We start from the raw sequence: 8,299 nt of genomic DNA, 5'->3' as shown, positions 1-8,299 counted from the left end.
AACACCCGTACATGGAAGGCAGGATGTCGACGTCACCAGAGCAGACACGAAGGCCACTCCGCGAAAACCTCCTCCAGCATGACCACGCTCGCCTATAAATAGTACAGGCCAAAGAGTCTGCTGCAATAAACACATGAGTCAGTTGTGTTGCCAACCTACGGCTTCTAAGTACACCAAAGACAGAACTCTCAATTGATAGTGGGTACACTACGGGCGGGAGTTCAAACAAAAGAGCTTCATAAAAGACCAACCCTGAACAACCGTGGAAAAATGAAATAGGAGCGAAGCAATAAAAGACCACAACGAGATGCTAGAGCCCAATTGCACCCAAACACTGTTGATTACCAAAAAATATTGGCTCCACATGACGCTCAGGAAACGAGCCATGGAAAGATGGAAGTACACACGTCTCAGTAGGTATTATACTTGATTTACACTGATAACTGCTCCGTGGAAATCAAGGTATCTTATTTACTGATTATATATGTGTTGTTTTCTTTGTTTGTTTTCATTGACTAGGTGAGAAGCTTGGTGTTGTCCACATATGTATTTTTTACTTGTAAGATTTTTTTTTTTACAATGTTTGAAGCAGTGTGATTGGGGACATGCACAAAGAGACTGTTTGCTTCACTAACAGGAGAGAGCCACATAAAGCTGCCCATGCAAAAAGCATCTGTCTCCAAGGTCCATGCCTGCAACACACAGCATCTGGCATTGTGTTGCAATATGTCAATTGTACATGTTTAAAGGGACGTGATAAACTGATAAGAATAAGTGGGATTTTTGGTGTAAGATGTCCCTCATTTGTGCTGATTTCCACCAAATTTTCTGTTTGTATGATGATATGTTGGAGAGAAGTAACTTAAACCCTGTGTGAGTGAAGAGGTCTGAGGAGTGAAATGATGTGTGACATTCCCGATCGGAGCTATGTTGTGCCTCACTCTTGAAAGAAGTTTCGAAAGAGCGAGTCAAAACCCAATGTTCCCGATCTGAAGCAAGTCCTGCCTCATGATTTTTATTGGATTATTTAGACAGCATAGACCTCAGTCTATTAGCCATTCTGGTGTAATCAGAAAAACTTGACTGTTTTCTAGGCAGTTTTATGTGCAAACAAAATGGGATTGGAGTGTAGTGAGTAGGCATTCAAATGAAAATGCAGATTTAACAACTCGTTTTTTCCTAGCAAAGAATATAAATAAAACCTATTGAAAGAAGTGCACCACTGTTGTTTTACAATACACAAAGCATAATCAGTAAATCTGGATATCCTAGCAAAGCAATTTCGCAATTAGTTTGTATACCTAAAGACGAGGTTGCAGTGCTTAATTCTGTCACCGAGGTAAACTTCCTCTCATGCACTAGTCATGTAGTTAACAAAAACTAACTTTGTTCTCTGGTGTACTACACTGTAATGATTAACATCCAGACTACTAAGCTGCGCAGACAATTTAAGACAAAAGTTTGTTACAAAATATATATAGGGTGAGATTTTCACTCTGCAGCGGAGTGTGCACTGATATGAAACTTCCTGGCAGATCAAAACTGTGTGCTTGGCCGAGACTCGAACTCGGGACCTTTGCCTTTTGCGGGCAAGTGCTCCACCAACTGAGCTACCCAAGCACGACTCACGCCCCGTCCTCACAGCTTTACTTCTGCCAGTACCTCGTCTCCCACCTTCCAAACTTTACAGAAGCTCTCCTACGAAACTTGCAGAACTAGCATTCCTGAAAGAAAGGGTATTGCAGAGACATGGCTTAGCCTCAGCCTGGGGGATACTTCCAGAATGAGATTTTCACTCTGCAGTGGAGTGTGCACTGATATGAAACTTCCTGGCAGATCAAAACTGTGCACCGGGCCGAGACTTGAACTCGGGACCTTTGCCTTGAGTTCGAGTCTCGGCCCGGCACACAGTTTTGATCTGCCAGGAAGTTTTATATATATGGTGTTTTAAAATGTTTCAAATACTTTGAGAAAAATAAGTCCAATAAACACGGGTCCACAAGCGCATATTTTCTGAGATACAAGTGTTTGTAGGAATGGCTGTGAGATTCTCAGTTGTGGACTATACGCTGCCATTGCTTTGGTGCTTTGGCAAATGTTTCAGCAGGGTATTATGTCTTACCGTTACGTGATTTGAAGTCAGTTGTGTGGTTAGAGTTGTGTTGTAGGCTGCATTAGTTTTCATAATGTTCGTGTTCCTTATTGTCAGTACACTCAACCCTGCGAACAAATGTGGATTCACTTATGTATTTGCTGTTATTGCACTGTTTGTATGTACAAATGGTGTAGTACATTTACATTTTCTCACTTCCACCACTTGGCAATGGACGCGTACTACTCGACAAGTGAAATGGCTGAGACGATATTCTGCTACGGTTTAGCAAACGGATTTAGCCTCTGAGCTCCTGCCCTCGATGCTGAAATGCGTTCACAGTGAAGAATGGCTTCTGATAAGCTGTTTGACAGACTTTTGCAGCCCCTAAGGGGCACAGGTACCCTTGTGCCTCAGAATACTGACAGTGGAAAGCCGCACAGTGTGTGAATACCTGTCAAGGAGGAGCTTGTGCCAGGTTCGATGGAAGAAACTCCTGTGACTAGTTGCGATGATTAGCTGCAGCAGAAAGCACCAGCTGAATAATGTTTTTCCTGTTAAACCCATATAAACTTATACTCTCTTATCTGGGGAGTACTTCATGAACAATTGCTTTACCCATATTGTCTACAGCACATTCAGGCCCTATGGCCACAGGATCAACATGATTGACAGCAGTTCTGTCATTGGCTTTTATAGAAGTGTGCCGCATATCCACTGTTCACATCAGAGATTTTATTTACGGATGAGGCATGGTTCACAAGAAATGGTGTTGTGAATTTCCATAAGCAGCATGTATGGGCATGTGTGAATCCTCAAGCAATTCAGGAAAGAGGGCATCAGCACCAATTCTCAATCGAGTTACGGGCAGGCGTGCTTGGCAATAGATTAATAGGGTCATAAGTGCTGCCACAAAGGTTAACTGGAGCGCATTATCTGGACTTTCTCATTAATGTATTGCCTGCCTTGCTGGAGACCGTGCCATTGCAGCAACAAATACAAATGTGGTTCATGCACGATGGCTCTCACTCCCCCCTCCCCACAGGGGGCTCACCGCTCTTTGGCGAGTTCATGCTTGGCTACCACGTGGCTTTGCGACATCTTCTCCTTTCCGTGCTGAATGTCTACCCTCTTGCTGTTCCTTTTCCTCTCCCTTACGGATCATGTCTGGGGTGTTATTGGGAACGTATTCTGCATTTTCAGGATCTGACATCTGAACTGTCTCACCACTGTTTTTTGTCCCTTTTTTTGCTTTCTTTGTTCAGCTTCTCCTGTCCTTCCTCCGCTTCAGCGTTTGTGGTTCCTCTTTCTCTTCTTCCTCACTGTGCACTCCTAAGGGCCGACCCACACGTCTGATGCGTAACATGTGACTTAGTAACACACAATTCCCAGCCCCAGGGTGACAGGTAGGGTTTGCATGTATGCCCTGGTACAGGCGAGGCCCAGGGAGAGGTCACTGCCAGGGCTGCTACATCCCAAATTGCCGATTGGTCCCCCTGTCAGGTGCTGTTGCACGATAACGCCTGTCCTCCACATTGCCAGTTGGACAAAGGCTGTGCTTCAGTGATTTGGTTGGGAAACACTGCAACATCCTCCGCACAGTGCTGTTCTTTCATCATAGGGGTTTTCACTTCTTTGGCAACCTGAAGAAAGACAAACGAGGACACTGGTTTCAGTCGGCTGAGGAAGTCAATCCATCACCAGCCAACTGCAGGAACTGATCATCTCACATCCCTGTGGGATAATCTCTTAATGTGTGGGGTGCTTAGTTTTGAATTGTATGGTTCCATGGTCCCCACTGTGCCTTACACAATGATCCATGGAGAAGTTATGCAGTGTTCCAGTCATCTTTGGAATACTTCTTATTCCCCAAGGTCGCAAGGATAGTACAGCGATGACTGGTTTCAACCAGTTAAATGGCCATTTTCGTATCACATAACAGAAAGCAATTTACAATGGTTAGTAAAGGCGATACTTTGCCACAATCATGTAATTACGATTTTTTAGTTTGGAACTGTAAACATGACTTTGACAAAGTGTCTCACTTCAATAACCAATGCCGACACTGCATCCTATTATGTGATCTGATGATGTCCACTTAAACTAGGAATATTTTTATCTTCCCTTGCAGATTTGGCACTTACATAGTTTTCCAAAAGGTGATGAACACTATATTTAAAGATCACCTCGTACAACTCGGGCAATTTCAGGTACCGGTAATTAGAAGAATTTTTTGTGTGTTCGAGAGAGTTTGGACTTATGTTCTCAGCCTCAAGATTTCAGTCAACAACAAGAATAATCACGATATGCTTCTACAGAAAGGAATCTCAGGTGATCGTATTATGTTTTCTGTACCCTTTCGACTTTAACTGTAGATCTAACTATAATTTAGCTGAGGGGTAACACAGGAAACACTTCAATGATTACTATTGTTTCCTTATGATAAAAAGTGAGTCTCACAATTGCATTGTACATGTTCACTTCTCGTATTAAAACTTGCTTTTAATGTATTTCAGTGAGTAAATATTTTTTTTCTGCACAAACAAAACACGTATTATCTCATTTTTTCCGATCCCAATCCTGATACAATTCAATCTCATTTTTACCTCTGGTTTGTCTCATATTAGACGTTTTCTTTGGTAAAAAGAGAGACAGATTTTCTCCTTCTCTTTTTACACATTAACAGATCTGGGCAGACTGATTCCAAATATGCCAGTAATGGACATGAGGTGCTTTCATGACATGGAAACAAAGACAACCTATTTTCAACCTCTTCAAGATGCCATATTGCTTATGTTTCAAATGCCAAATGGAAAATCAGGATATCGATTGGGCACCTCACATAATTGTAAATTAACACAATGCCTCAGAACCATGTTGTTACTACTGTTTGATCACTGTAACTGGTTTTTCATCACCCTTGGTGATAGATCCATTCCCTATCATGAACACCAGCCCATGCTGGCTGCTCCATCCATGTGGGAAAAAGTTCCTAATCCTGACCGTGAATATACAGACCCCGAGGAAGCAGAGTGCTATTTCCAGTCTTAAGACCACATTTAGTGACAAGCTGACATAAACGACCTAGTTCATGATATATACACTACTGGCCATTAAAATTGTTACACCAAGAATAAATGCAGATGATAAACGGGTCTTCACAGGACAAATATATTATACTAGAACTGATATGTGATTACATTTTTATGCAATTTGGGTGCATAGATCTTGAGAAATCAGTACCCAGAACAACCACCTCTGGCCGTAATAACGGCCTTGATACGCCTGGGCATTGAGTCAAACAGAGCTTGGATGGCGTGTACAGGTACAGCTGCCCATGCAGCTTCAACACGATACCACAGTTCATCAAGAGTAGTGACTGGCGTATTGTCACGAGCCAGTTGCTTGGCCACCATTGACCAGACGTTTTCAGTTGGTGAGAGATCTGGAGAATGTGCTGGCCAGAGCAGCAGTCGAACATCTTCTGTACCCAGAAAGGCCCACACAGGACCTGCAACATGTGGTTGTGCATTATCCTACCGAAATGTAGGGGTTCGCAGGGATCGAATGAAGGGTAGAGCCGCGGGTCGTAACACATCTGAAATGTAACGTCCACTGTTCAAATTGCCTTGATACGCCTGGGCATTGAGTCAAACAGAGCTTGGATGGCGTGTACAGGTACAGCTGCCCATGCAGCTTCAACACGATACCACAGTTCATCAAGAGTAGTGACTGGCGTATTGTCACGAGCCAGTTGCTTGGCCACCATTGACCAGACGTTTTCAGTTGGTGAGAGATCTGGAGAATGTGCTGGCCAGGGCAGCAGTCGAACATCTTCTGTACCCAGAAAGGCCCTTACAGGACCTGCAACATGCGGTTGTGCATTATCCTAGCGAAATGTAGGGTTTTGCAGGGATCGAATGAAGGGTAGAGCCGCGGGTCATAACACATCTGAAATGTAACATCCACTGTTCAAAGTGCCGTCAATGCGAACAAGAGGTGACCGAGACGTGTAACCAATGGCACCCCATACCATCACGCCGGGTGATACGCCAGTACGGCAATGATGAATACACACTTCCAATGTGCGTTCACCACGATGTCGCCAAACATGGATGCAACCAGCATGATGCTGTAAACAGAACCTGAATTCATCCGAAAAAATGACGTTTTGCCATTCGTGCACCCAGGTTCGTCATCGAGTACACCATCACAGGTGCTCCTGTCTGTGATGCAGCGTCAAGGGTAACCGTAGCCGTGGTCTCCGAGCTGATAGTCCATGCTGCTGCAAACGTCGTCGAACTGTTCGTGCAGATGGTTGTTGTCTTGAAAACGTCCCCATCTGTTGACTCAGGGATCGAGACATAGCTGCACGATATATTACAGCCATGCGGATAAGATGCCTGTCATCTCGACTGCTAGTGATAGGAGGCCATTGGTATCCAGCACGGCGTTCCGTATTACCCTCCTGAACCCACCGATTCCATATTTGGCTATCAGTCATTGGATCTCGACCAACGCAAGCAGCAATGTTGCGATACGATAAACCGCAATCGCAATAGGCTACAATCCGACCTTTATCAAAGTCTGAAACATGATGGTATGCATTTCTCCTCCTTACATGAGGCATGACAACGACGTTTCTTTCACCAGGCAACACTGGTGAACTGCTGTTTGTGTATGAGAAATTGGTTGGAAACTTTCCTCATGTCAGCACGTTGTAGGTGTCGCCACTGTTGCCAACTTTGTGTGAATGCTCTGAAAAGCTAATCATTTGCATATCACAGCATCTTCTTCCTGTCAGTTAAATTTCATGTCTGTAGCACGACATCTTCGTGGTGTAGCAATTTTAATGGCCAGTACTGTATTTATCCAAGAAGCATGCTGCAATTTTATCTTTAAATCTTCAGGAATGGGGCTTATTTCATGGCGAAACGTATATTACTCACATTAGATGACCTAATACAGATCTTCTGTATGGTAAGCAACATTTGTGCTTTTAGTGATGTTGTATGTTTAATGAAACAGTCTTAACATATCAACCTGCAAAGTAGTGCTTGTTTATAGATGCCTGCAAGACACCTGAAGATTGTAACCTATAATGGCAAAAGTTTCAATCTAAATCTGTAGGTTACTCTATGACAACTGAAGAGAATTACATAAATTTATTGCATATTTGTAGCTATTAATTATGAGGGGTCCTCAAGAAGTAATGCAACACATTTTTTTCTCTGCCATTTTCGGCTGAAGAAAAATGCAGAATTCATTGTGGGACACGGTGGAATATTCCTACTTCAGCCCTTACAGTCTCATGAAGCCCCAGTATGTGACAGCACTATACGGAGCCTTCAAAATGGCACCTGCAACAGAGGTGTGTTCCAAGTAGAGAGCTGCCACTGAGTTTGTTTTGGCAAAAAATCAGTGCAATGCAGATATTCATAGGCACTAGCTGCATCTCTGTGGAGGTTTGGCAGTGAAGAACAGCACAGGGAGTCGTCAGGTGAGGCTCTGTCACCATCGCAACAAGATTACTCAAACCTGCTTGATCTGCCACATGCCAGACAGTTGTGCACAACTGTGACTTCTGCAGTGTTGGTATGTGTGGACAGCCTCAGTTAAGGTGGTAGATGGATCACAATATAACACCTCACTGCTCAACTGCACATCTCTGTTGGCAGTGCTCTGCACCCAAGAGGAAGCCACATAACTTCACTGAACTGTTTCTTCCTCAACCACACTGCAGCACCTTCCGACTTCCATCAGTTTGGACGGATGAAGGATGCACTGTTCAGGAGCAGTTTGGGGACAATTGGGAGGTTACCAATGCAGCAACACAATGCCTCTTATATCAACCAGTAGAATAGTACCGTGCAGGCATACAAGAACTCCAAATGGCTCCAAGCACTGTAGGACTTAACATCTGAGGTCATAAGCCCCCTAGACTTAGAACTACTTAAACCTAACTAACCTTAGGACATCACACACATCCGTACCCGAGGTAGGATTCGAAACTGCGACTGTAGCAGCAGTGCGGTCCCGGACTGAAGCGCCTAGAACTGCTCAGCCACAGTGGCTGGTCGGCTTACAATAGCTCCCAGGAATGTAATGTAAGGCCATTGCACTGACTGGTGATTATATTGAAAAATGGGGTTTTGTAGCCAAAAGAGTGGGGAATAATATGGCGTACTGGAATCCCGAATAAAACCA

The sequence above is a fragment of the Schistocerca piceifrons genome, chromosome 10 (genome assembly GCF_021461385.2).
Source record: "Schistocerca piceifrons isolate TAMUIC-IGC-003096 chromosome 10, iqSchPice1.1, whole genome shotgun sequence".
Taxonomy (NCBI): domain Eukaryota; kingdom Metazoa; phylum Arthropoda; class Insecta; order Orthoptera; family Acrididae; genus Schistocerca; species Schistocerca piceifrons.
Note: the sequence above shows the minus strand (reverse complement) of the source record.